Source organism: Phocoena sinus, chromosome 11, assembly GCF_008692025.1.
Source record: "Phocoena sinus isolate mPhoSin1 chromosome 11, mPhoSin1.pri, whole genome shotgun sequence".
NCBI lineage: Eukaryota > Metazoa > Chordata > Mammalia > Artiodactyla > Phocoenidae > Phocoena > Phocoena sinus.
The window spans coordinates 28681404-28706915 of NC_045773.1; the positions used below are offsets into that span (position 1 = coordinate 28681404).

General features: G+C 39.7%; 1 protein-coding gene across 4 annotated transcripts in view; it reads left to right on the forward strand.

Annotated features, from left to right (window-relative positions):
- Positions 1-25512, forward strand: part of FHIT (fragile histidine triad diadenosine triphosphatase) — a 1483533-nt gene that overhangs the window by 248683 nt on the left and 1209338 nt on the right. Inside the window, exon 3 of one of the 4 annotated variants that reach the window (XM_032649510.1) lies at positions 1446-1496. The exons of the other annotated variants lie outside the window; for them this stretch is intronic. The gene's annotated coding sequence lies outside the window, so the exon portion shown is untranslated. The remainder of the gene's footprint in view (positions 1-1445; positions 1497-25512) is intronic. 4 annotated transcript variants of the gene reach the window in all.

Sequence of the window (25512 nt, forward strand, 5' to 3'; positions counted from 1 at the left end):
GCTCTGAGGGCAGAGGATTAGGCCTGGGAGTCCAGCAGGCTCCCCAGTGCCTATGTGGACAGGGAAAGCACTGGCCATGTTCCCTTCTGTTCCTTTGCACCCCTCCCCACCATCTCCTCCAGGGTTTCCCCTGTGTCCGCTGGACCCCTAATCGTGAGTGGATCCCGCTGGGTGTAGGAACTCCTTCCCTCCGCAAGCCACCCCTCAGGGGTGCCGTCCCAGATGTACGGCTGTTACTTTTGCTCCCCCTTTCCTCCCTCCCACTGTCTCAGGATCCGCATGGCCAGAGGGGGCCTCAGTGGGCAGAGGATTAGGCCTAGGACCTCACCATGTTCCTAGGGGCCCAAGTGGGCAGGGGAAACCTGGTCACTCTCCGTTTTGATCCTCTGCCCTCCCATTGATCCCCCAATATCCCCCTTCGGGCATAGGATCCCTTCCCCTCCCTCAGCCGTCCCTCAGGGGCGCCAGTCCTGACCCGCCTCCACTTCTCCTCCCCCTTCACTACCCCCATATCCCATGTCCTGCCTGGTTGCTGGGTGTTCCTCCCATCCCCTTAAGTGTCCATGGACCCCCACCGGTGCCTGGTAGGTGTCCTAGTTGTGTGGAGACGTGAATTCTGTGTCCTCCTAGTACGCCATCTTGACTCCACCCCCACTTCAGTGGAATCATTGAGATTATATTTTTCCCAACTTTTACTTTCTGTTAAACAAAACTGTCAGCTCCCTATATTATTTAACTCTCCTTATATAATTCTGCTACAGTGAGAAATATTCAAATAGATCTTACATCCAATTAATATCTATTATATGCAATTAAACTGGTGATGTAAGAAATATCAGAAAGAACTTTAGATATATCTCTTACAGTATTCTCAGTACTGAAGGTAAGCTTGTGGTCGTGGGACAAGTTATTGTTCAGACATTTCACAGTGTTTTCCTTGACCATTAGAACACAATATCAAACTTCACACCCCCACTACCTCTCCCTACCCCCTCCTCCACCCCGGTCATTTGGTCCAGATTGACCAAGGAGCAGGTAAACACAGATGCTGTATAGCTATGCATGATACTTAAGTAAACTTTAGTTTTTTCATCTGTAAAGTGGGATGCTAATAGTACTTCTTACATAGGGTTGTTGAGTCAAATAAATGATTGAATGCACATAAAACACTTTGTAAGAGCTTAGTAATGTTAGACATTATTATTAGTAGTAGGTCTAAAATAATAGCCTGAATGAAAAATATGGACTAATATTGGATCAGTTGAATTAAATATTTTCATTTTGATGCAAATTTAAGACCACTCCAAATCTGATAAAATCAGTCATTTGTTTTCCATATACTTCTTTTTGTCATCAATTGTAGGAACACTCTGTCATTGTCTCTTTGTGCTGTTATAACAAAAATACCATGGGTGGCTTGAACAGCAGAAATTTATTTCTTTTAGTTCTAGAGGCTGGGAACTCCAAGATCAAGACGCTGGCAGATTCATTGTCCGGTGAGAGCCTTTTTCCTGGTTCATAGCCCATCTTGTCACTGTGTCCTTGCATGATGGAAGGGGCAGGAGAGCTCTTGGGGTCTCTTTTATAAGAGCACTAATCCCATTATGTGACCTAATCACCTACCAGAGGCCCCACCTTCTAATACCATCACAATGGAGTTAGGATTTCAACATATGAATTTAGGGAGGGACACAAACATTCAGTCTGTGGTGGTCAAGAAGTATATTAATAGTGTAGACATTTTTTGTAATAGTTGAAGATATTCCTGGAGATACTGTGTTTCAGGTGATATGATTATATTAGAACATTGGGACTTGATGTTAATTACCATCTCTTTCTAGTTCCAAGGTGCCACTTGGGTAGATAAAGCTTCTTTCAGTTTAAAAGGTTGTTAATATAAATTTTCTTCACTTATGCCTATTAGGGTAGGTCTAGGACATCACCTTGTCGTAGAGTTCCCTGTCTAGAAAGGAGATCTTCACACTCATTTCATTATTTCCTAAAGTGTATGAGTAACCACACTGACTGTGAAGAAGGTACCCAAATGTTACCTTTTCCTATTTTTCCCAAGGATTATGTTAATTCTGTGTCCTAATGTTGATTTGTTGATCAGAAGTTTCAACAGAATATATACCTTCCTTAATAACACCAAAAGGGAAATTAGTTGATTATTAATCTTGGATATATAGAATATTTAAAAATTTATACTCCATTCTCAAATGATAATAAGAGGAGTCCTTGCTAATGAGACTGTTAGGAATCACCTTTTGGGTAGGTGGATTTGAGAGCTGTGTGGGGATGAGGGGGAATAGGCACTACTGTAATTCATATGTGGTATCTATATAATAACTCTATTGTATTAATTTGATCTATATTATAGGTACATGATTCTATAGCAAACATTTTAAAACAATTTTATTGACTTTCACCAAAGCAAGAATTTAATTACCATTCTGCCAATTGGTCAAATTTGTACGACTGCTCTTAAAACCAGATTTTCTGTAGATAGATGAGGAAAGCACTTTAGCATTTCAGAGAAGAAAGCACAAAAATAGAACTCAGTTGACTCTGAGAATACATAAGAAAGCAAACCAGAGCACACCATGTGGCTTTCTGACAGCGAATAAAGGTCATGCCTCTACCCCTGTTGTTCTTTCCTTCCTATGTCAGTGTCAGTCTTTGTTTTGAAGAAGACACAATGGGATCCTGTCTATTACTTCTTAAGCTGGGTCAGAGTTTGTGTTTTGTCTGATTGGCTGCCTCCTCACTCTTCAGGAGGCCCAATAAGATAGAGTAAATACTATTGGTGAGTGAAATTGCTGAGGGAGGAAACACACTTATTATGCAGTATTTGTTGGGAGTTTCAGGAATAATAGAGTTTAGAGTAAGACCATGTAAAATATTGAGTAGCTGTATCAGACTGTGGCATTTGTTTACTGGTGAGGTTAGCTACCAGTGTTCTGCAAAAAATAGTCCAAATTAGATTATTTTAGTAATTATTATTTAACATGTGCTAAGTGCCCACAGCATGTTGGTCCCTTCCTATGATATCAGAATGCACTGTGGAAGGAACTGAACTTGCTGTTGATTTAATTAATCTCTCAAGTTAATTGCCAGTATGGGCCACATTTCTTTCATGAGTAAAATTGGAGTGTGAGAAAAGGTAATGTCCCTCCCTCATTAAGCTGTCCATGTTAGATTTACACGGCAACAGTGAGGTGCATTCAGACTTAGTTTTGATAGCTTTCATTACTGACAGCACAGAGTAAGTGGTGATCCGTCCTTCTATTATTGGATTCAACTCAATAGGTATGGCACAAACACCATCATCTCTATCAGGGAGGTTTCAAAGAGCTGTTTGTAGTTTGATGCTCGGCTTGTTGTATTTTTTCCCTCCACTAGCCCCAGACTCCTTTTGTTCTCCCAATGAGTGGGGAATTGCAGTGCAGGACACCACCTGACATCTGCCAAGAAGGGCAGCCCTTGCCAACTGCCGCATTCCCCAGAGTAGGAATCAGTTAGTGACTCCTGTCAGTGAGGTGAGTTTGTAGATCTTAGGAACTTCCCTTCACACAGTTACATAATGGCATGTGACATTCTCCCCCCAGCACCAACTTGGGCTTGTAAAGCTCTGTAGACAGGGGCTTTAAAAATGGCTGAGATGTTGTTGCTTACCTGCCCAAACTGGAAGACCAGTTATGTGCCTGTCTTTTCATCAGTGTTTGCTTCTATGGAGTCTTAGGTTGGGTTCCTGGTCTTCAGACAGGGATTGGTGTGCAGGTGATTTATTAAGGGAGGGCTCTTGGGAGAAACCAGGAGGGGAGTGAGAGTATTAGGATAGGGCAGGGGAAGAAGCTGCCAAGGATGTGGTTTCCGATAAAATTAGCCGGATCGCATGAGGTGCTCTGGAGCATGAATCGTACCACAAGGGCAGTCCTGCCTTGAGAGAGAGTGCTCCCCTTTCCACTAGTCAGTCATTAGCTATGGGCCCTGGGTAGGGGGTGGCTATGGTGGTACGTCTCCCAGGCACCTCTGGGTGAAGGGGCTCTTTTGCTCAAGGGCAGTCCTTTGGAGAAGATTGGCAGCAACACCTGTAAGAAGGAATGGGCTACCAAATTGGTAAAATGGATCCCAAAACCCAAACAGGATCTGGGTGAAGCATCAGCGACTTCTGCTAAGTGTAGAGAACACATTCTGTAGTGGGATAGGGTATTTGCATGCACACGGGAATACAGTTCCCTTCAAGTTACAAAATTCTGTGGCAGAGTCAGAGTGCATTGTAATTTTATTCTCTGATTCAGTCTTTAATAAGAGACCTTGGTCTGATAGACAGATGAAAATCACATAGTACTTTCTTTTTAGCTTTATGGGAAATGAAGTTGTAGTTATCAAGTAGACTTTCACCTCAGAAAAAGAATATGACAAAACGAATATCCCTCCACAGATTTTTACTAATATGTTGTTAATGCCTATAAAGGTAATTAAATATGACAGATGAAAAAACCATTATACTCACATGCCAGAGAGGAAGTGGGGTATGCTAAGTGCCTGTGTGCTACAAAATATAGCCTCTTGTTACATCAAACGACAGGGCCTAACTTTCTGATGTAAACACATTATTGCAAATGTCAGTACACAGACTGCAAAGATGATTACTAAAGAAATAGCAAAAGCAATAAAATATAGACAACCTTTCATTGACTAAGTTATAATTCAAACTTGTTATCACTATGGATGAACCATTTCATATAGAGACTTAATTTTTCGTTGATAGGCTTTTTTAATAAGACAGCAACATGAAAGAAGCAACATTTGATGTTAAATATTAAGTACCTTAATGGAAATAATAAAACTTTTATATCTTAAACTGCAGAGGATATATTCTGAGGTTCGTATCTCCCTTCCTCTCTTCTTTCCTATCAAAAATATCAGTAGCTTACTATTACAAATCAAATTATGAAACTTTCCACTATGTAGGTTTCTGAATTTAGCCATGTATATATTTTATAAGTAGATATTTTCTGGAGGATGAAATAAAAACTTTATTCACTCTGTATTTCATGTATTTTTTACTAAAGCTTCAACTTTGCTAAGTTACTCCTGAAAGATTCAATCTAAAGAGGAAATTTGTGGTATATATTTTGTTTAAAAATGCATGTGTTTCTTTGAATGCAGTCAGTTGTAGAAAAAAATTAGGAAATTAGGAATTTTTTTCTCCAATAAGTTGTTTTTTCTTTGGTGGCTTCTTTTGATTTTTCGTACAATTTTTTACATCAGAAAGGATATTTTGTACACAAAAAATTGGTAATGGCACATAGCATAAATACAAAGTGTCATGAGTTACCCCTAAAATATTTATAGCCTTGGGTTCATGAAAAATGTTTAATTTCATGAAGAATTTTGTTTAGCATTTATTGTGGTCATTGACAGTGCTGTTTTCATGGCAGAATAATCTTTAAAACACTCTGGTTCAGTTGTTTGTTGAAATGACAAAAGAAAAACTATTTCCCTAAAAATGTTGCTTGAGGTTGACTTCTACTTCTAGGTCCTTTACTCGAAGAAAGACTTGCCAAGAACCCACATGTGTTTGATGCAACCTTCCATCAGTATTAAAAGGCTAACTTGACTTTGTGTTCTAGGCCCGGATCCAAGGTGCTCTAAACACAGTCTGTTGTTCATACCTCACATCAGCTCTAGGCACCACATATATTATTACTGCATTTCACAGACTGGGAAACTGAAATTCAAAGGGTTCAAGCTGCTATACCACACAGCCTGCTCTGAAAAAAGCTTCTTCTTATGACTGAGGGACCAGTATTAACAAATAGTTATCATATTAACAATAGTCAAATGTAGTCTTCAGCTACATACTGATACCCTATTTTAGGAATTCTTGGTGTCAGTTATAGAAGCTCTTTAGCCCTTTGTTAAGATGAGGTGTTTATCATCATTACCAGCACCACCATCAGTCGTCACCATCACCATCACTGTCATCACCATCATCATCATCATCACCATTCTTCTCCTCTTCTTCCTCATACCTATCAGTTATTGACTGTTTCTTAACGGCAACCTTAAGACGGATGTTTTACCTTTAGCAAGCTTGTCCTCTGATTTCCCTCGGTTTGATGAAAACTATTTCTCATGTGGGCAGGTAGCCCATCTACAACTCATCACATATAATAATGGAGAAATCATGGGTTTAGGAGTTTGACAGATCTGAGTTCCTAATTATGATTGTAAGCAAGATGGTTAATGTGTCTGAGCTTCAGTTTCTTCACCTATCCCATAGGCTAAATAATTCCTATCTTGTAGTTCCTAAGGAAAATTAGATGAGATGGCATATCCCAAATGCTTAGCACTGTGCTGCAAATGTAGTAGTCACTCCAGAAATGTTGGTTTCTCTCCCCTTCCTATGTACCTTTCGTGTGGAGAGAAAATGATAGGAGGCATAGATAATTGCTAAATTGAATTGTATAATGAAGAAAATCCTTATTATATATTTAATAACTTCCATTTCTCATTCATGTGCTATGTTTGAGGTTGTGTTTGTTTGCATAATATGCCTTATATCATTTAAACTTCAGAGCAACTCTATGCCCTAGGCAGTTGGTAGCTCCTGATTTTCTCAACAGTGGGAATCAGGAACTCTGTTCTCTTCCATCTGCTCATCTATATGGACTTCATCAGTGGATTTTTTGCCTTCTGGCCAGTTGGAAACCCAAACGAGATCAGAGGAACGGAGGAGAGTGAGGTCAGGGTATTAGTTGCCTTGGATCCCTCCCAATGGCTCTTACTTGGTCTAGCTGTGTCCCTCTATCTAAATCTCTTCTTAATATTAACTCCCAACCAGACCTTCTCCTTCTAGGTTCTGGGCACTGCTCCTTTCCCTTCTCCTTTTACAGCTAAGGATGATAATAACTCCAGAGTGTTGGCTATTCCTTATCGTTTCTGTGTATACTACCCAAAGTTTTGTAAATGGTCTCTTTTATTAAACCCTCCTCAATCTATTTTAATTAGAGTGGGCCATCTGTATCCTGCTGGGACCCTGACTGATAGATAAGGGGAAGCTAGGGGACATTTTTTGAAACTGCAGGTACCTAACAGGTACATAACAAATAGATTTGTTTATTTGAGGTGACTTGGTGGATGCTGGTAGAGTGGATTAGGGAGCCAAAGACACTCAAACCATTCTTGCTATTACCACTATTCTTTTCTATTTTTATCAGTCTCAGCTGATGTTAAGGACTTCCCTTTCACCATGGGCACACTCCGTGCTTGAGTTCTTTCATTTGCAGACTCTCCATGTGGCTCCAATACTAGATTTTGCACTCCTTTAGGGTGGGAACTGTTTTATTCATCTATGTGCCCTTGACACAAGTACATCACTATGCTTTAGTAGGTACTTAGCACAGCCATAATTTAATGATCCATCTGCCTACCTCTAAGGATGAGCAGGAACTGAAGTACATTGGCAGACCACATTTTGCTTCTTGACGTTGGCTTCTATAAAACCTCAAACAATATATTGCTGATGTGTTATATATGTAAACATTATATAAATGGACGAGTCTAACTATTTTTTTTTTTTTTTGGCATCTGCTAGAGGAGAAAAATTGGATAGATGCCTTGAAGGCACGGGCAGTTGTAATATTTCAGTAGCATATACTGATCTGGTTACAATTTGAAATAATACAGAACATTTTTCTTTTCTCTCCTGAGTTTTTGCTGATTAAAATTTGTTCCCAAATGTTCTCAATTACCGGATATTGATGTTTCTTACTTTAAAAGCCTGATTGCAGATACCCTGGTAATAGTTTTTTACTTTTTAATTAATGATAAGCACTGAAGAAATCAGTATTAGAGCAGTTCCAGCTTTGACTTTTAAGGGTCGTAAATGCAGTGTGGTAGTGAAATGCATATTATAATTGAATAACAGGATTTTTTAAATGAAGGTTTTCATCACTAATTTTTTTTTTTAATCACTAATGTTTTGATAGGCTTACATATCAGAAGGATAAAAGCGGTAGTGCTTGGTCAATTTACTGGCTGTGTTTTAAAGTCTAGTTTGTAAAAAGAGTAAGAATTCAGCTAACTTTAGAATAAATTTCTTAATCTTACAAAGGAATAACAGTGTGGTGTTCCCCTTCAGATATAAAAGATATATTTTTTTCTTTGCAAATTGCAAATGGCTATCAGTGTGCTGAAATACAACTGGTATGAGTCCCCTGAGAGAGACACTTTCTGTAGACTGACACGAATTTATCTTAGGGGAATTTATATAGAGTAAATTATTTATATAAAAGCCTAAGGACCTTCTGCCATGCTTTAGGGTTTGTTTGTTTGTTTGTTTTGTACATGTCATTATAAAATGCCACAAGCAATCACAATTGGTCTATTTGTAAAAATCAATTAATTATTTTTTTGGCTTCGTTGGGTCTTTGTTGCTGTGCGTGGGCTTCTCATTGCAGTGGCTTCTCTTGTTGCGGAGCATGGACTCTAGGCACTCGGGCTTCAGTAGTTGTGGTTCGTGGGCTCTAGAGTGCAGGCTCAGTAGTTGTGGCGCACGGGCTTAGCTGCTCCACGGCATGTGAGATCTTCCCGGACCAGGGCTCAAACCCATGTCCCCTGCATTGGCAGGTGGATTCTTAACCACTGTGCCACCAGGGAAGCCCAAAACTGGTCTATTTTTGATGAGGAAAGGCTGCAACCAAACCTTTTTCAGCAGCAACCATGATGCATCAGACATGGAGAAAATGATGACAACAGAAGTGGAATAGAGCCATAGCAGAGTTGAAGGACAACCTGAGAACTGGCATAGAGTTTTGCTAAGCCATTGAGGGGGTTCCCACCCTACTAGCTCCCTTCTTTAAATGCTAAGAAGGGGCCTAGAGGAGGGAATTGAGCCTGGGGATTGGAGAGGTTATTGGAAGTATGGGCATCTGAGATGTGCTTATGATCTGCTTCCAATGATCAGTGCAGATGCTGGGTAAACTGCAGAGGAGACAATACCTAGATTTGGAATTTTTACTCTGAGTAATCAGTAGGTCTGATTTTTAAAAAATTACATTTGGAAATAATTATAGATTCATAGGAAGTAGTAAAGAAATACACAAGGAGGTCCTGTGGACCCTTTGCCCAGCTTCCCCCAATGATAATATCTTGCTTAACTATAGTACAATACAAAAACCAGGAAATTGACACTGGTATAATCTGTAGAGCTTATTCAGATTTTACCAGTTATACAGGCATTTTGTGTGTGTTTATGTATATTACGTGTGTAAGTGTAGTTCTATGCAATTTTATCACATGTAGTTTCATGCAATCACCAACACAATCAAGATACTTACCTGGGGCTTCCCTGGTGGCGCAGTGGTTGAGAGTCTGCCTGCCGATGCAAGGAACATGGGTTCGTGCCCCGGTCCGGAAGGATCCCACATGCTGCGGAGCGGCTGGGCCCATAAGCCATGGCCGCTGAGGCTGCGCGTCCGGAGCCTGTGCTCCGCAACGGGAGAGGCCACAACGGTGAGAGGCCCGCGTATCGCAAAAAAAAAAAAAAAAAAGATACTTACCTGTACCATCATCACAAGACTCCTTCCTTCTACTCCTTCATAGCCACACCCATCCCCTCACATCATCCCCAACCACTAGCAACTGCTAATCTGTTCTTGATAATTTTCATATTTCATGAATGTTATATAAAACTAACTGTGCAGTATGTATCCTTTTGAGATTGGCTTTTTAAAAATTGCTAAAATTGTTCCATGTTACCGATGTACTGCAGTTTGTTTAAACATTCACCTATTGAAGTATGTTTGGATACTTTCTACTTTTTGGCTGTTACAAATAAGCTGCTGTAAACATTCATGTACAAACTTCTGCATGAGAATAAGTTTTCATTGCTCTGGGATAAGAGTACAATTGCCTAAGAGTACAATTGCTGGGTCATATGATAAGTCCATTTTTAATTTTAAAAGGAACCACCAAACATTTTTTCCGAAATCACTGTACCATTTTACATTGCTACCAGCTACATATGAGTCATTCGGTTTCTCTGCATCCTCACCAGCATTTGATGTTATCACTGTTCTAATTTTTGCCATTCTGAAAGGTATATAGTGGTATCTTATCATGATTTTATTTTATTTATTTATTTTTTAACATCTTTATTGGGGTAGTTGCTTTACAATGGTGTGTTAGTTTCTGCTTTATAACAAAGTGAATCAGTTATACATATACATATGTTCCCATATCTCTTCCGTCTTGCATCTCCCTCCCTCCCACCCTCCCTATCCCACTCCTGCAGGTGGTCACAAAGCACCGAGCTGATCTCCCTGTGCTATGCGGCTGCTTCCCACTAGCTATCTACCTTATGTTTGGTAGTGTATATATGTCCATGCCTCTCTCTCGCTTTGTCACAGCTCACCCTTCCCCCTTCCCATATCCTCAAGTCCGTTCTCTAGTAGGTCTGTGTCTTTATTCCTGTCTTACCCCTAGGTTCTTTATGACATTTTTTTTTCTTAAATTCCATATATATGTGTTAGCATACGGTATTTGTCTTTCTCTTTCTGACTTACTTCACTTTGTATGACAGACTCTAGGTCTATCCACCTCATTACAAATAGCTCAATTTCGTTTCTTTTTATGACTGAGTAATATTCCATTGTATATATGTGTCACATCTTCTTTATCCATTCATCCGATGATGGGCACTTAGGTTGTTTCCATCTCCAGGCTATTGTAAATAGAGCTGAAGTTAACATTTTGGTACATGACTCTTTTTGAATTATGGTTTTCTCAGGGTTTATGCCCAGTAGTGGGATTGTTGGGTCATATGGTAGTTCTATTTGTAGTTTTTTAAGGAACCTCCATACAGTTCTCCATAGTGCCTGTACCAATTCACATTCCCACCAGCAGTGCAAGAGTGTTCCCTTTTTTCCACACCCTCTCCAGCATTTATTGTTTCTAGATTTTTTGATGATGGCCATTCTGACTGGTGTGAGATGATATCTCATTGTAGTTTTGATTTGCATTTCTCTAATGATTAATGATGTTGAGCATTCTTTCATGTGTTTGTTGGCAGTCTGTATATCTTCTTTGGAGAAATGTCTATTTAGGTCTTCTGCCCATTTTTGGATTGGGTTTTGTTGTTGTTGTTTTGTTATTGTCTTAGCATGGTTTTAAATTGCATTTCTCTAATGGCTAATGATGTTGTACGTCTTCATGTGCTTGCCACCTGCCTATGCTCTTTGGTGAAATATCTCTTCTTGTCTTTTCCCCATTTTCTAATTGGATTTTTGTTGTTGCTGTTTTGTTTTTTTGCTATTGAGTTTTGAGAATTCTTTATATATTCTAGATACTAGTCTTTTGTCAGATATGTAATGAGGTCAGCCTAGGACTTCACTGCTGCTGCCTGCAGATCAGACTGCCCATTGGTGCCTCAGAGACTGGAGCTCCTCACTGGGTTTCTATTAGGCTTCCCCTTTTCTGGTCCTTTGGCTAGAGAGAGCAGGCTCTTCCTGCTCTGGTGCCCAGTCCAGGGTATATGGGAAATAAACAGAAAACCAGGGGACTCACCACATTGTTGTCCTCCAAGTTCTGAGGTCCCTAGCCAGTGACCATTTTTCCAGGTTTCAGAGTTCTTTTATCATTTTCTGATGAATAATTTCCAGGGTATTTAGTTGTATTTAGAGGGAAAAATGAGTAGAGCAGAGAAAAATGAATTCACACCATCTTTTTCTAGAACCACCTTTTAGATATGATACTTAAGAAGTCATTTTGTATCAGAAAGCAACAGGAATGATTTTCCTGCAGATGTTATCTGACAATATGAGAGCATTGTAAGCTTTTACTTTTTACCATTGTTATCTTAAGTGGCCTTTGCATTATGGTGACCTCTTAAGATTAAAGGCTTAAAGGTGACTGTCTTTAATGCCAGTGCTTGAAAATATTTTCACTAGTTTGGGACAAAAGTGTTGTATGGACTCTGATACATTGCCCAGATCCTCCTTCAGGAGCTAAGGACTCATTACCCTGCCTGCTGGGGATGCTGCCCACAGACAGCCCTCTTTCAAAGGCACGTCTCTTTCATGAGGTGGTCCGTCTCCAGTAACTCAACACTGGAGGGTATAAAGGACCCTGCCCTCTCACCCCAAAACAAGACAGCCCATGTTCATTATTCCGCACAAGTTACCATTGGAACTTCTGTCAATTCTGCTTCCTTTCTCTCCCTCCCTTTTTTTCTATAGATGTTGATCCCCAAAGCACTCCTTTAAAAACCTCCTTCAAGATAAATGTGTGAAGAGTCTGTTGCTTGGGGAATACAACCTGCCTTAAAAGTTTTCTTTTCTGTAGGTTTTCTGCTGTCTTTTCCTAAATGAAATTGTCCATGGAAAGAAATCTAGTTCTCCTAGAACTAGGATGTTTTTATTTATTCTTATAATGAAGCGATGGGCACACTAGATGGAAATGCTGTTTGTTTTCAAAATCTTCACTTGGAAGAATAAAAAGCTGGGATGCTAAACATTTCTCCCCCGTTTTTGAAATTTGTAAACTGTGGCTTACAATTCTTATAGATTTCTTGGGCCTATCTCTTTTCATGAAGCGTGATCACCAAACACAGCCATTCTTGTAGATGACTGTTTCAGAAAGTTTACTTGAGTCTGCAGTCACATCTTCTGCAGTTGCTGTTAACACTTAGTTCTAGCATGCTAAGTGTATGGTCCCTGGCACCGTGTTCTCCATGTGGCATTCTAGTCTGAGTTTCTCTGCTTAATTCAGAAGTTTAGAACAAAACCATGGTAGTGGCAGTGCCATTATCTTTAAGCTTTTTTCTTAGCAACCAGCTGATTGCAGTGTGTAAACAGTAGGTTGCACATTACTCACTCATGTTTACCTCCCACCAAGAAGTGGTTACTCTTTCACATATCTCCTGATTTATTTCCCACAGTGCTTCTAAACTAAGTACGTGGAGATCTCCTACGTACTTTAAAGTCACTCCTGTGCTTATTCATTTAGAATTTTCTCTACCTAAATTACGGTGAACCGTGGAAGAAACTTAAATAAGTCCATTGCATTTTTTAAAAAAGTTATTATGAAGATAATATATATTTGATTTTATTCAGTAAATGTGTACCTAAAGACACCATTAAATTGAATTTTTGTAAGCGTAATAAAAATGTAAATGCATTAGAAAAGCCTACTGTTCCTATGGTGAGTCTTTTCTGAAAGGTAAGTGATAAATCTTTACTTTATGTTTAAATCAGACTTTTTACTATATCAGGGTCTTCTTGAAAAGGTGAAAGTAAACCAGGTCCATTCTCATATTTCTTTCTGAACTGCAGTATGGTTCAAATGGGCTAAAATAGAAGGTAAGGAGGGGGTTAATAAAAGTAGATTTTAATAAAATTAAGGGCATTTGTTTCTCATAGAGGTTACTGAATACCTCCTTACTGATAACAGTCTCCAAGAAAATGATATAATGTTGAGAAACATTTAATAAGAGAGTACATCCTCAAAATCGTTAACCCTTCCAGTTTATTAAAAGTCTATATGAGTGTCAATTATAAATGTTTATTCAAGATATTTCCCTGATATTACAACATATAATATCCTCTAAAAAGTGTTCCCCTTCAAAAACTGTACTCCTTCTCTGGAGTTTGTCCTTGGAAAAAGATGGCTCAGCTTACTGGTTAGTCTTCCATTCTGTGGTATCAGTTGTTCATGGTCTCTTCATGGGTATTAAAATTATGGTAACAATCTTGACAAATTATGGTAACAATCTTGAAAGTGGACTTGATAAAAATTTTATGATGGAGCATGTCCCTTGATCCTTTTCAGCCTGGGTTTTCTTCTTCTTTTTTTTTTTTTTTTTGTGGTAAGCGGGCCTCTCACTGTTGTGGCCTCTCCCATTGTGGAGCATAGGCTCCGGACGTGCAGGCTCAGCAGCCATGGCTCACGGGCCCAGCCGCTCCGTGGCATGTGGGGTCCTCCCGGACCGGGGCACGAACCCGTGTCCCCTGCATCGGCAGGCGGACTCTCAACCACTGTGCCACCAGGGAAGCCCTTGAGCCTTGGTTTTCTTCATCTACAAAATGTATAAAGTAATATTTGTCACATAGAAGTCTTGTGAGATTCGATTCAGTTGAGAATACTTTGTGGTCTTTACAGTAATAATCAGACACAGGCTGTTATTTCTGACTTTCTAGATTTTTTTTTCTGAAAATATAATTACGACAAGGCTAACTCTTTGGTCAGTGCTTCCCAGATTTTGAAACCATTCTATAGATTTCTCTTTGGAGATTCACGATTGCCATGCCCAGAAAGCAAAGTTGGTTTGTTTCGTCTTATTATCTTTAATTTTTGTCTTTTTTTTTTTTTTTTTTTTTCAGAAGAGAAAACTGAAAGCTGAGGGTCAGTGGGTTAAGTCATTCATCCTAGGTCACATATTTAATAAACAGCAGACCCAAGGCTATAGCCAGGCTCTCTGACTGCTAGTCATTTTTAGGAGGGGCAGCACTCAATACTGTAATATGAGGACCAAGTGGATAATAGAACTGAGTGATGTGTGAACCTAATGGGAGTGATGGGAACATTGGTGAACTAGAGAACGCACATGCAATGATCTGGGAAGTACAACGCTGCCACCTGGCTCTAGTGAGCTGTTGCCAAGGGGGCTTTCTGGTCTAGTATGCTAAGATCTGATTTTTTTTGTTTTAAAGAAAGAAGCCAGAAATTCAGATTTTTATGTAAAAATATCACCACCTCCTAAAAGAAGCAAAGAGACAGACACACAAACACCGGGTAGTAGTAGCATTTTATTTTTCCTTGTTGCAGTCTGTGGCTGTGAGGTGCTTCTCTTCCCTGGCTTTGGATCCATTAGATGCTGAGTGAAGAAGATTGTAACATGCCTGAGGGCAGGGATTATTGTTGTGTCCCAAAATCTAGCAAGGTGCCTGCTATTACACAACGTGCTAGTACAGGCTCTTGAATGGATGAATAAAGCAGTGGTCCCCAACCTTTCTGGCACCAGGGACCTGTTTTCTGGAAGACAATTTTTCCACGGATGTGGGGTGGGGGAGGGATGGTTCAGGAGGTAATGTGAGTGATGGGGAGCGGCAGATGAAGCATCCCTCGCTAGCCCGCCACTCACCTCCTACTATGCGGCCTGGTTCCTAAGAGGCTGCAGACATGTAACGGTCCTTGGCCCGCGCGTTGGGGACCCTGGAATAAAGAACCACAACAACAGCCAAAGGGTTCCTACAACATGCATCTTGGGACCTGAGTCAGCCCACAGGTCAGCACTGTGTCATCTTTTCTACTCCAAAAATATTCAGGCAGGTGATAATTTCTAGATTGTTTCTCAAATGGAAATTATAGTAAGTTAAAATTAGGGTGAAATTTTTTTATCTGTTTCTTGAATTACTGAAAAATATTAATTACATGAAGTACAGGTATATGCCAAAAGTTTTAATAACTTAATTTTCAATAATTTCAGTATCTGAATACTCATATGTTTTAGGCATGGTGGTGTTTGAAAATTATAACTTTCTTCAAGGGAATCTCAATTCAAATATGCCTATACTTAAATATAGATATGAATTCATATCTATATCTAGTATAGATATGAATTCATATCTATCATATCTATCTATCATAGATATCATATCTATCATATTCATATCTATCATATCTAGTATAGATATGAATTCATTTTTCTTAAAACATTTCCTGTTTATTATAAATGAAGAAAAAAATGCCATATGTCACTTTGGTTGATGTTGATGTTGATTATATATATATGTAGGTGTGTTGTCATGGATTCAAACACATAATTCTAAAGAGTTTAGAAATACTTTACCTACTATATTATGGACATCAAGATTTTTCATGGGCAAAACCTTGGCTCCCTTATTTTTCTTTAAATGATAAAATATAAGCAATGATATTTAGGTTGGGTCCTTATAGCAACAACCAAAAGCCACAATTAAGACCAAAATCAGAAACGTGAATGATAGGAGCTGTGATTGTCTGTCCTATCTGTGATTGGTTTCAAAAGGTAGAGATATAGTTTTGTTTTGTTTTGTGTTTTTTGCGGTACGCGGGCCTCTCACTGTTGTGGCCTCTCCCGTTGCGGAGCACAGGCTCTGGATGCGCAGGCTCAGTGGCCATGGCTCATGGGCCCAGCCGCTCCGCGGCATGTGCGATCTTCCCGGACTGGGGCACGAGCCCGTGTCCCCTGCATCGGCAGGCGTACTCTCAACCACTGCGCCACCAGGGAAGCCCAGAGATATAGTTTAATGTAATATTTTATTCCACCCTGAGAACATGTCATTGTTCCCATTTTAATTAAGAAGATGAATAGTTAGAGAAGCCCATACCCAGAAACCTGCTTGCACCACGCCATGCATCCAGCCTTTGGGTAACCTGTTGAAAGCAAAACCAAACAATCGACCTCCAATCATCTCACCACACTCCAACTTGAAGTTCAGCTTCACAGTTAAATAACTTGCCAACTTCAGATTAGCAATAAACAGCAACTCAGGATCTGTAGGGTTTATAAGCAAGTCAGAAGTGGTGCTTAAAATGATTACATTCCTAAGCTCACAGTTATCACAGCTTAGAACTAATTTTTATGCCTTAAATAAAAGCAAAAGAATCTACACAAAGCACTTCATTTTCTGGGAAGGTTAAATTAAAATTAAAGTGTTCACTGGGAAGTCATCCTCTTTCAAATGCATTTCCTAAGAATCACCTACTTGAGGAGAGAGTAGCTACTGTAATTTTAATTTTTCGGGTATAAGTCCTTTTACTTTCTAACAATAGATATAGAGAGGCCACTAGTATTTTTTTTAAGTATGATATTTAAAAAATTATTCTGCAAGGCAGTTCTTCCAGGTTTACAGATTGTACACATTTATACAGTGTGGTAATTTATTTACCCAAATAGGTAGCAGAGAGAGTCTGAAACTGAAACAGACAATATTCCAGAGAGATCTAAAGTAGGCAGTGAATAATAGCCAGAGTAGCACCTTGGATTATGTCACGTGTCTCCTGCAGAGTCCAAGTGACTTTGCAGCTCTCTTTGAAACATTCTACATAACATCTAGGTCAGGGTCTGGGAGAGAGAGAGAAAGACCCCTGGGACGGCTGTAGCCACGGCAACTGGGTTCTTGCTGCATGAGGAGCTAAGAGGGGAGAGAGGTAAATCTCCCTCTCCAGCTTTGGCAGCTCAGATGTATTGGGGCTAGGGGGAATTCCATTTGAGATGTCCACTAACTTTCATATGGTAGGAGTCCAACAAGTTATCTCTTTGACCGTCTAGGCAGCAGATGTATTACACTATTTTCCCATGAAATCTGTTTGGAATGAGTGCCTTTAAATTTTTTTGTAAACATTAAAAAATCTGAATTTCTAGAATCTCTTTAAAAATTGGAAAATCTGACCACACTGTACCATTATTATACCCTCATGGTCTAAATTGGCTGGATCTGAGCTGTAGCTGTGTGGTTTAGATGGGGTATGTGCTCCCCACATGACCATACACATACACTTATCCACACAACTGGTTTCACTTATTTTCTCACCTGTCTGGCTCCGGAGTACTCCTGAGTTTGCAATTCCTGTTGTGCAGACTGGTTGAAGTGATTTTATCTATTTTATCTATTCATTTGTCTATTGATCTCCAGGCTCAGATTCCCAGTTCCTTAATGAGCATTTCTATCTCAGTGTCCCTCCACCTCCTGACTCCACATGTCCAATGCCAAAATCTTTTCCATTCCCTCAGTGCTCAATGATATTTTAAGCATTAATCTATATTATCTCATTTAATTTTCTAAAAAGTAGGTATATGTATTTTTCTTTTCACAAATGGGGAAACTGAGGGTATAGAGGCAGAATTCAGATTTAAGATGGTTTGATTTCAAAGTTCATTTTCAGTGTCAGTACTGTTTCAGGAGGATAAGGGACTACACCATGCTTTTTCTCTGTCTTTTTTAAAATCTTTTTGCAATGTGCTTAGGAACATGTAAGCATAATGAAACGTAATACACTTGGTGATTATGTTACTGCCTCTTCTTTATTCTCCATCTTTCAAGACATACAAAACATGTCTATATACACTGTTAGGATTGCAATTCACCATTTCCACAAGGCGAGACTCTTAGTCCTGATAGCAATTCAGAATGATCTAGATCAGTGCTATACAAATGAAATACAATGTGAGCCACATATATAATGAAAAAAAAAAACTGATGGCCACGTTAAAAAAGTAAAAGGAAGGAGGTAGAATTAATTTCAATATATATTTTATTTAACCTAATATATCCAAAATATTATCATTTCAACATGTAATCAATATTTTTAAATTATTGAGACATATTTTGTATTATTTTTAGTAGTAAGTCTTCAAAATCCTGTGTATATTTTATACTCCTGGCATATATCAGTTCAAACTAGTCACATTTCAGTTGCTGAATAGACATGTGTGGCTCATAGCTACCGTAATGGGCAGCCCAGGTCTAGGTCATTAGCCTTACTTACAGAGGGAAAGTCAGGCAGAGGGGTATGGTTCCTGTGGTGGCCAAGGCACAACTCAAACTTTCTAAGCCCCGATTCATACCTTCTCCTGCAACTAATGCTGTGAGCCCTGGGCTGTGCAAAGAAAGAGAGTTTTGGAATGAATTATTTATTCTTTTTTTATGGATACAGCTGCTCAGTGTTTGGGAAACCAAGGAGTTGGGATAATTTTAGTATTTCTCTCCTGCTCTCAGTGCAGTTCTAGGGTTTTAATGGAGGGACTTAGGATATGATTTCACAGGAAAGTGTTTTATCTCTTGGGGTAGTTCATAGTCCCTTGCCAGCCCGAGGTGAGATCGTAAGTCCAAATCAGTTCACTTCTCGAGGAATTTACCTTTTGCCTACCATCAGAGAGAGTGGGTGAACATACAGAGAGAAGGATGTGTAACATTGTTGGGAATGTGAAAACTTCACTGAAGAAGAAACTAAAGAACAATGCAGTAAAGTGTGCAATAGTCGCTAAGGTAGTTTCTGGCAGTGCCAGAATGGACAGCCTGAATGTGGAATGAAAGTAACTTTGGTTGAAGCTCTAGTAACTATGATTTGTAATACCCGGAGATGCAGACTAAAGGCAATCAATTATGTATGACCTGTTATTACTTTGTGAAAACTGGTCCTGGATTGTTTTATTATTTGATAGTGTTTTTCCAGGAAAGATAAGCTTTCTTTTGCTCCCATTTTTCACTGAGATAGATGCAGAAAAACTCAGAACTGTTCTAGTGAGCATATATTTCTAGCTAGTCTACCGATCTGAATTTCAGGTTGCGATGATATGGTCATAAAATTTTGCCCTGGGCACATTTTTGGCTGATCTTAGATGAAAAGCATTTTTTAATGCCACATGATGAGATTTAATGACTCTTGTCTTGCAGGTTGGGGTGCTCTGTCAGGAAAATGAAATAGTTCCATTTGGATTCTTTTTCTATGCTGGAAGCCCTCTGAATTTCCCTTATTAAAATGCCAGAAAGTGCTGTTTAAACATATGGTCTGCACTTCAATTGTTCCATAGTCTCCTGTTATTATTTTTATTCTTTATAGAGCACCCAGGTACCTGAGGTATATTTCTCATATAGAAAAGAAGGGACCTTGCCCCCTTGAACTTTCATGTCATGTAGACTAATTCAGCACAAATGAAAGATAAGGCATGAAGAAGGCATTGGCAATCACTGAAGTGGTTTTGAGAAGCTGGTCATGGCCATAGTTTGACATGCTTTCTGGTTGTCCTGCGACTAAGCTGAACTTTTCTTCATCTGTTCCCTGTGGTTAGTTGCCTTCCCTGTGGCTGACAGTATGGGTAGAGCTGTTTAATATAGAAACGGGGAAGCAGCTTTGGGAATTAACAGGCTCCCAAGTGGTCCTGAGGTTAGACTTCTCTCAAATAGAGCAGTCAGGGACTTCCCTGGTGGTGCAGTGGTTAAGAATCCGCCTGCCAATGCAGGGGACATGGGTTCAATCCCTGGTCTGGGAAGACCCACATGCCACGGAGCAGCTAAGCCCGTGAGCCACAACTACTGAAGCCTGTGTGCCTAGAGCCCATGCTTCGCAACAAGAGAAGCCACCGCAATGAGAAGCCCACGCACCGCAACGCAGAGTAGTCCCCCAGCCGCAACTAGAGAAAGCCCACGTGCAGCAACGGAGACCCAACACAGCCAAAAATAAATAAATAAATTTATTTTAAAAATAGAGCAGTCAGCATTTGTTTATTTAGCTAACTCTGATCCCCTGAAGTTATATTTTAAAATTATTAAGGTAAAACGTACACACCGTGGAAGTTTATAAAGTATGCTGACCTTAAGTTTACAGTTTGATGTTATTTTTAAATACATATATATCTGTGTGTAACCATCATCTAGATCCCGGTAGAGAACCTTTTAAAGCTCCCCAGCAGGCTCTTTTGTTCTTCTTCCAAATGTTTTCCAAATACACTCCCTCAAGAGGTAACTATACTATTTTGATATCAACAACAATTAGTTTCACCGGTTCTTGAACTTCATATAGATGGAATCACACAGCATGTAGTCTCTCCTTTCTAGCTTCTTTCAATGAACATATTTGTAAGATTCATCCATGTTGTTGGGAGTGCCAGTTCATTCTTTTTGTTTCCATGGAGTATTTCATTGCATTAATAGACCACGTTTTATTGATCCATGTTCCTGTTTGTGAGCATTTGGATTGCTCCCAGTTTTTAAAAAATTCTGTTTTGGTTCAGATTCTACCATGGTCAGTACTCATGCAGGGACCCTGGAGCACAGAGATGCTCTATGCTCATGGAAACCTCCATCCTATCTCCAGTAGGTTTGTATTCTACCCTAAAGGATCTGGGTAATTGCTTAGTCCTCCACCTCATCCTTCCCTCTCTTCTTCCTAATAGTAATACTACTACTACTAACAGCTGTTATTCCCTGAACACGTACCATGTGCCAGGCACTAGTGCTACTCTGTGTTGTGAGTAGTGTCTCATTTAATTCTCACCAAGACCCTGGGAGGAATTATTATCACAGGTTTTACAAGGAGAAATGAAGCCTTTAGTAAGTTAAATGGATTCCCTAAGACTACACGGCACATTAATGGCAGAGCAAGGATTCAAACCTAGGTTTCCTGACCCACACTGTGTTCTTAATCACTGTACATACTGACAAAGACAGGATCCTTAGGATCTATAAGGAACTGACACCTGTGAGTGGAACACAATTTTGTCCATTTTCTTCCTCCATGACCAAAAAAAGCAGCTGTAGATTTAAAAATGTTGGAATCCATCATGCCCCAACTTTAGGACTTCAGTGGCTCTGCTCGTTGTTGATGCAGAACCCGAAGTCTGTACCATGGCCCCCAGGGCACCCCACAACCCGTCTACTTCCACCTGCCACCTGGACCTTATCTCCCCTCCCCCAGCCCTCCCTCAGTGCCCTCTGCCCACACTGAACTTCACCTGCTCTGGAACAGCCAGGCTTGTTCCTGTCATTGGCTCTCCTGTTTTGCCATTCTCTCTGCCCAGAGCACTCTTCTGGCTCCTTCTTGTCAGCCAGCTCTCAGCTCACATGTCACCTTCCTAGAGAGTCTTTTCCTGACCACCCATTATGAAGGACCTGTCTCTCTGTCACATTGCCTTACTTGATTTCCTTCCTAACAGTTACTACCCCCAGACTTATTTTAATGGATATGTACGTGTCTGTTTTATCTAACCTCGGTCCTCAGGTCCTAGAAAAGAGTCTGACACTTTGTTTTCCACAAATACTGACTGAACGAGTGAAGGAATGAGTAAGTGTGCATTTCCAAGATTCCTGGGGCTCTATGAGATATTTCCTTGTGTATTTTATAAAGGAAGAAAATCTTAATTGAAAAATGTGACTTTATAGGCTGAGGGGTCCAATCTGCCGGAGATAAAATGGTGAGGGGAGGGGAGCTATGCACATTATTAATTTTATGTGTGCAAACATGCTCACAATCGCAGAAATTGACTTCTGGCAATAAAGCAATTTTCCAAATGTCAGAACTAACCAGACGGTTCTGGAAAGTGGTTCTTTTCTTGTTGTCATTGTTTATTGTTTTGTTTTCTTTTTTTTATTGCTCTTTATGAAATACTAGAATGGGGAAACCATCTTATATATATGTCTAGCCTGGAGCATAGCATAGCATGTGAAACAAATCATACAAATTAACACATACTTTTATACTGGAGTTTAAAAATAAGAAATGTTACAAGAATAGCAAAAGTAGATGCTCTCTCATCACCACCACCTCATTCTAATATGACATACCTTGGAATCATTAATGATCCTTTGTTCTGCTTAATGCATGGGATCAATGTGAAGACCTTTAGGAACAAGCTGCTCCTTATCTTCTGCTGCTGCTTTGCCATTTGGAAGGCTGCAGGCCAGTTCCTGTAAATTACAGTCACCGTTCTCCTAGCTATTGCTGAATTGGTAGGAAGTTTTTAATATAAACGTCTTCAGTTTGTGGATATAGATTAAAATTCCTAGGCCCCAAGCAAGCTTTGTCAAAGGGACTTGCAGCCCGTTGCTCCTAAAATATTGTATGCCGGGCACCCTAGGGCATGCACAAGAGTTGTGTGTGTGTGTGTGATGGACAGGGTTGGGATTTTCATGCCCTGTGGAGGAAAGAAAAGCCATGTTAGGAGAATTGTATCCACATGGTTGGGCTAGAAGGGGTTAAAGATTGGGTGTCTCTTCTAGCCTAGGCAGAATGTCTTATTACCTCACATCAAATTGCATCCCTTACCTCTGATTCAAGTCTGCACATTCATCTCTTCCACCTTAGGCTTTTATTGAAGCTTCCACCTCTAGGCAGTGCACAAACGCAAACTTCTGTTTGCTGTCTCTGAGTGGTGATATTAATTCCAATGCCCAGCGATAATGCATTGCTTATTAAACACTGTAGCAATAACCATTAGATAGTAATTCAAAGGGAAACTAAAAAGGGTGGTAAAACACCCTTTTCCCCCTCAGCAAAAATGACCAGAATTGAACAAAAGCAGAACTTCCCTGCATAGCAGTGGGGAGGGGTTAAGAGTCTCCATTGCTGACATGCTGTGTGGTCTATGAAGAATTATTTAACTTCTCTAAGCTTCAGGTGACACATCTATAAACTGAGAATAATAACTGTACCTACCTTCTAGAGTTGTCACAAAGGTTAAATGAGAAATATATGTAGAACCCTCAGCATATGAGACACTTGTCTCATATGTAGTAAGAGCTTGATTAAAGGTCATCAGAATAAGATCTCTTAGTAAGAACTGTGCTGTCATCTACATGTGGCATGCTGTCTGTGCACTATGCAACAAACCCAGTAGAGACACCTTAAAATACTGATGCTGGCTTCCAACACTGCTGGGCGGGGGTTTGGGGGGACGGTATATAAACCAAGGACTTCAGTAGAAAAACCTACGTCATGTCTCTGCCTTATCACCAGATTATCTTAAATCCCTTTAAAAAAAAGTCATGGGCATTTGAAAAAAACTTTCATCAGGTATCTTTTAGAATCAGGATTATATACTAAGCAATGCATTGATTTAAGATTCTTGAGGTTCTCAGTATACTCAGTTTCATAAAGAGCCCCTCCTTTCTAGAAAGTCATCTTGAACCAGGAGACTTAAAATGCAAAATTCTGAGGGATTGGGCTCAAACTGATGTGTCAACTCTCCCCAACCATCTTGTCCAGGCTGAACATTATTGAACAGCCCTTGATGCTCCCAGCGCATCCCCACTATTCCTCCTTCTTCTTCTATGTTGATCACTTGCTGGAAGATTCTTTCCCCCTCTTTGTTGCCAGTCAGCTAATGCTCATCCTTAGGATCTCAAATGGAGTATCATTTCTCCTGGAGAGCTTCTTGGTCTCCCACATCTGTTCCATGCTTGGGTCTATGCTTGAATTGCCCTGGAATGCCTCCATTTTATTTTGTCCTACTTAATTATTCATGATTATTTCCTTAATGTTTGTCCTCCCCACTAGATTGTTAGCTCCATCTGGATAGAGATTCTTCTGTTTAACACTGTATTACACAGTCCTTGGCACACGTTAGGTGCTCTATCTGACAAGTATGGTGAGTAAAGCTTACTCTTTATGAGAATTTTTTCTTTCATGTTGCACATAAATGGCTAACAAACTAGATTACATTCTTCTCTTATATTGTAACAGTTCTCATCCACTATATTTATTTATTTTATTTTTTGATTTTTTATTGGAGTATAGTTGATTTACAATGTTGTGTTAGTTTCAGGTGTACAGCAAAGTGACTCAGATACATATATCTACTCTTATTTATTTAAAAAAATTTTAAATATATATATTTTAATATTTATTTATTTATTTAGGCTGTGCTGGGTCTTAGTTTCAGCATGCGGACTCTTAGTTGCAGCATGCAGGGGTCTAGTTCCCTGACCAGGGATCGAACCCCGACCTCCTGCATTGGGAGTGCAGAGTCTCATCCACTTCATCCACTATATTTAAAGTTTGCTTTTTGTACCATTGAGATGATTGTGTGCTGCTTTTATAGGTTACAATTTAATAGCATTTCAAGAAGCAGCTTTTGATTTTTAAAGAAGTCACTATTTAATACACTGGTACGATAGTACAAGGTGACATTCCCTGTCTCTCTAAGATGCCTTAAGTCTTCAAAGCACATCACACAATTTCATAAAAGGTAAAGATATTGATTTTAAAATCCTGATGGAAAAGAAGGCAGAGCCTAATGTTTGAATCTGAGTTACAATCAGATATAGTAAATCACCGAGAACAAAGGACAGATAACTCAATACCTAGAATCACGAGGCTGAAAGAGAACTTGAAGGACCCCATTTCATTCCTCTTGTCTCATTGAAGAATCAGACCACCTGGAAAACCTTTGGTCCTTGTCTAATTGTTTCTGAGCTAAACTGTGGACATATTGCTATGGCTCTGTAAAATGATGTTAACTTTATGTCCTTGTTTAGGATTGTGTAGTAGCTATGAGCTGCCTGCTATATCATGTTTAAGTTCTGCGTACTTCTCAAGGCAGTTTGACCTCAGGCCCTATCCCAACTTGGCTAACTTAGTCCCTACTACTCACATATGGTCTGGCCTCTCTGTCATTGTACTATAAATGCAATGTGAGGTATGTCACTTAGTTTCATGCTGGAAACAAAATGAGAAGACCCAGTCCCTACTCTCAAGGAGTTTATGGTCTGCTGAGTGAACCAGGTAATGTAGGCTTATTGAATATATGCTATATGCAAAGCACTATCAGAGATATAAAAATGAACAAGACCTATAAGAACTAATGAGTAAGTGTCTATAGGGAATATAGAACATTTCCAAGTTCACAGCACTTGTGGAATAAATGTCGGCTGCTGTTCCTGTGATGCTGATGAGGTATCTGGCTTTAATATTTGAGTGTGTGGTAAAGCCATCTTTGAGGACCAGAGCCCATGAGGTAGAGCT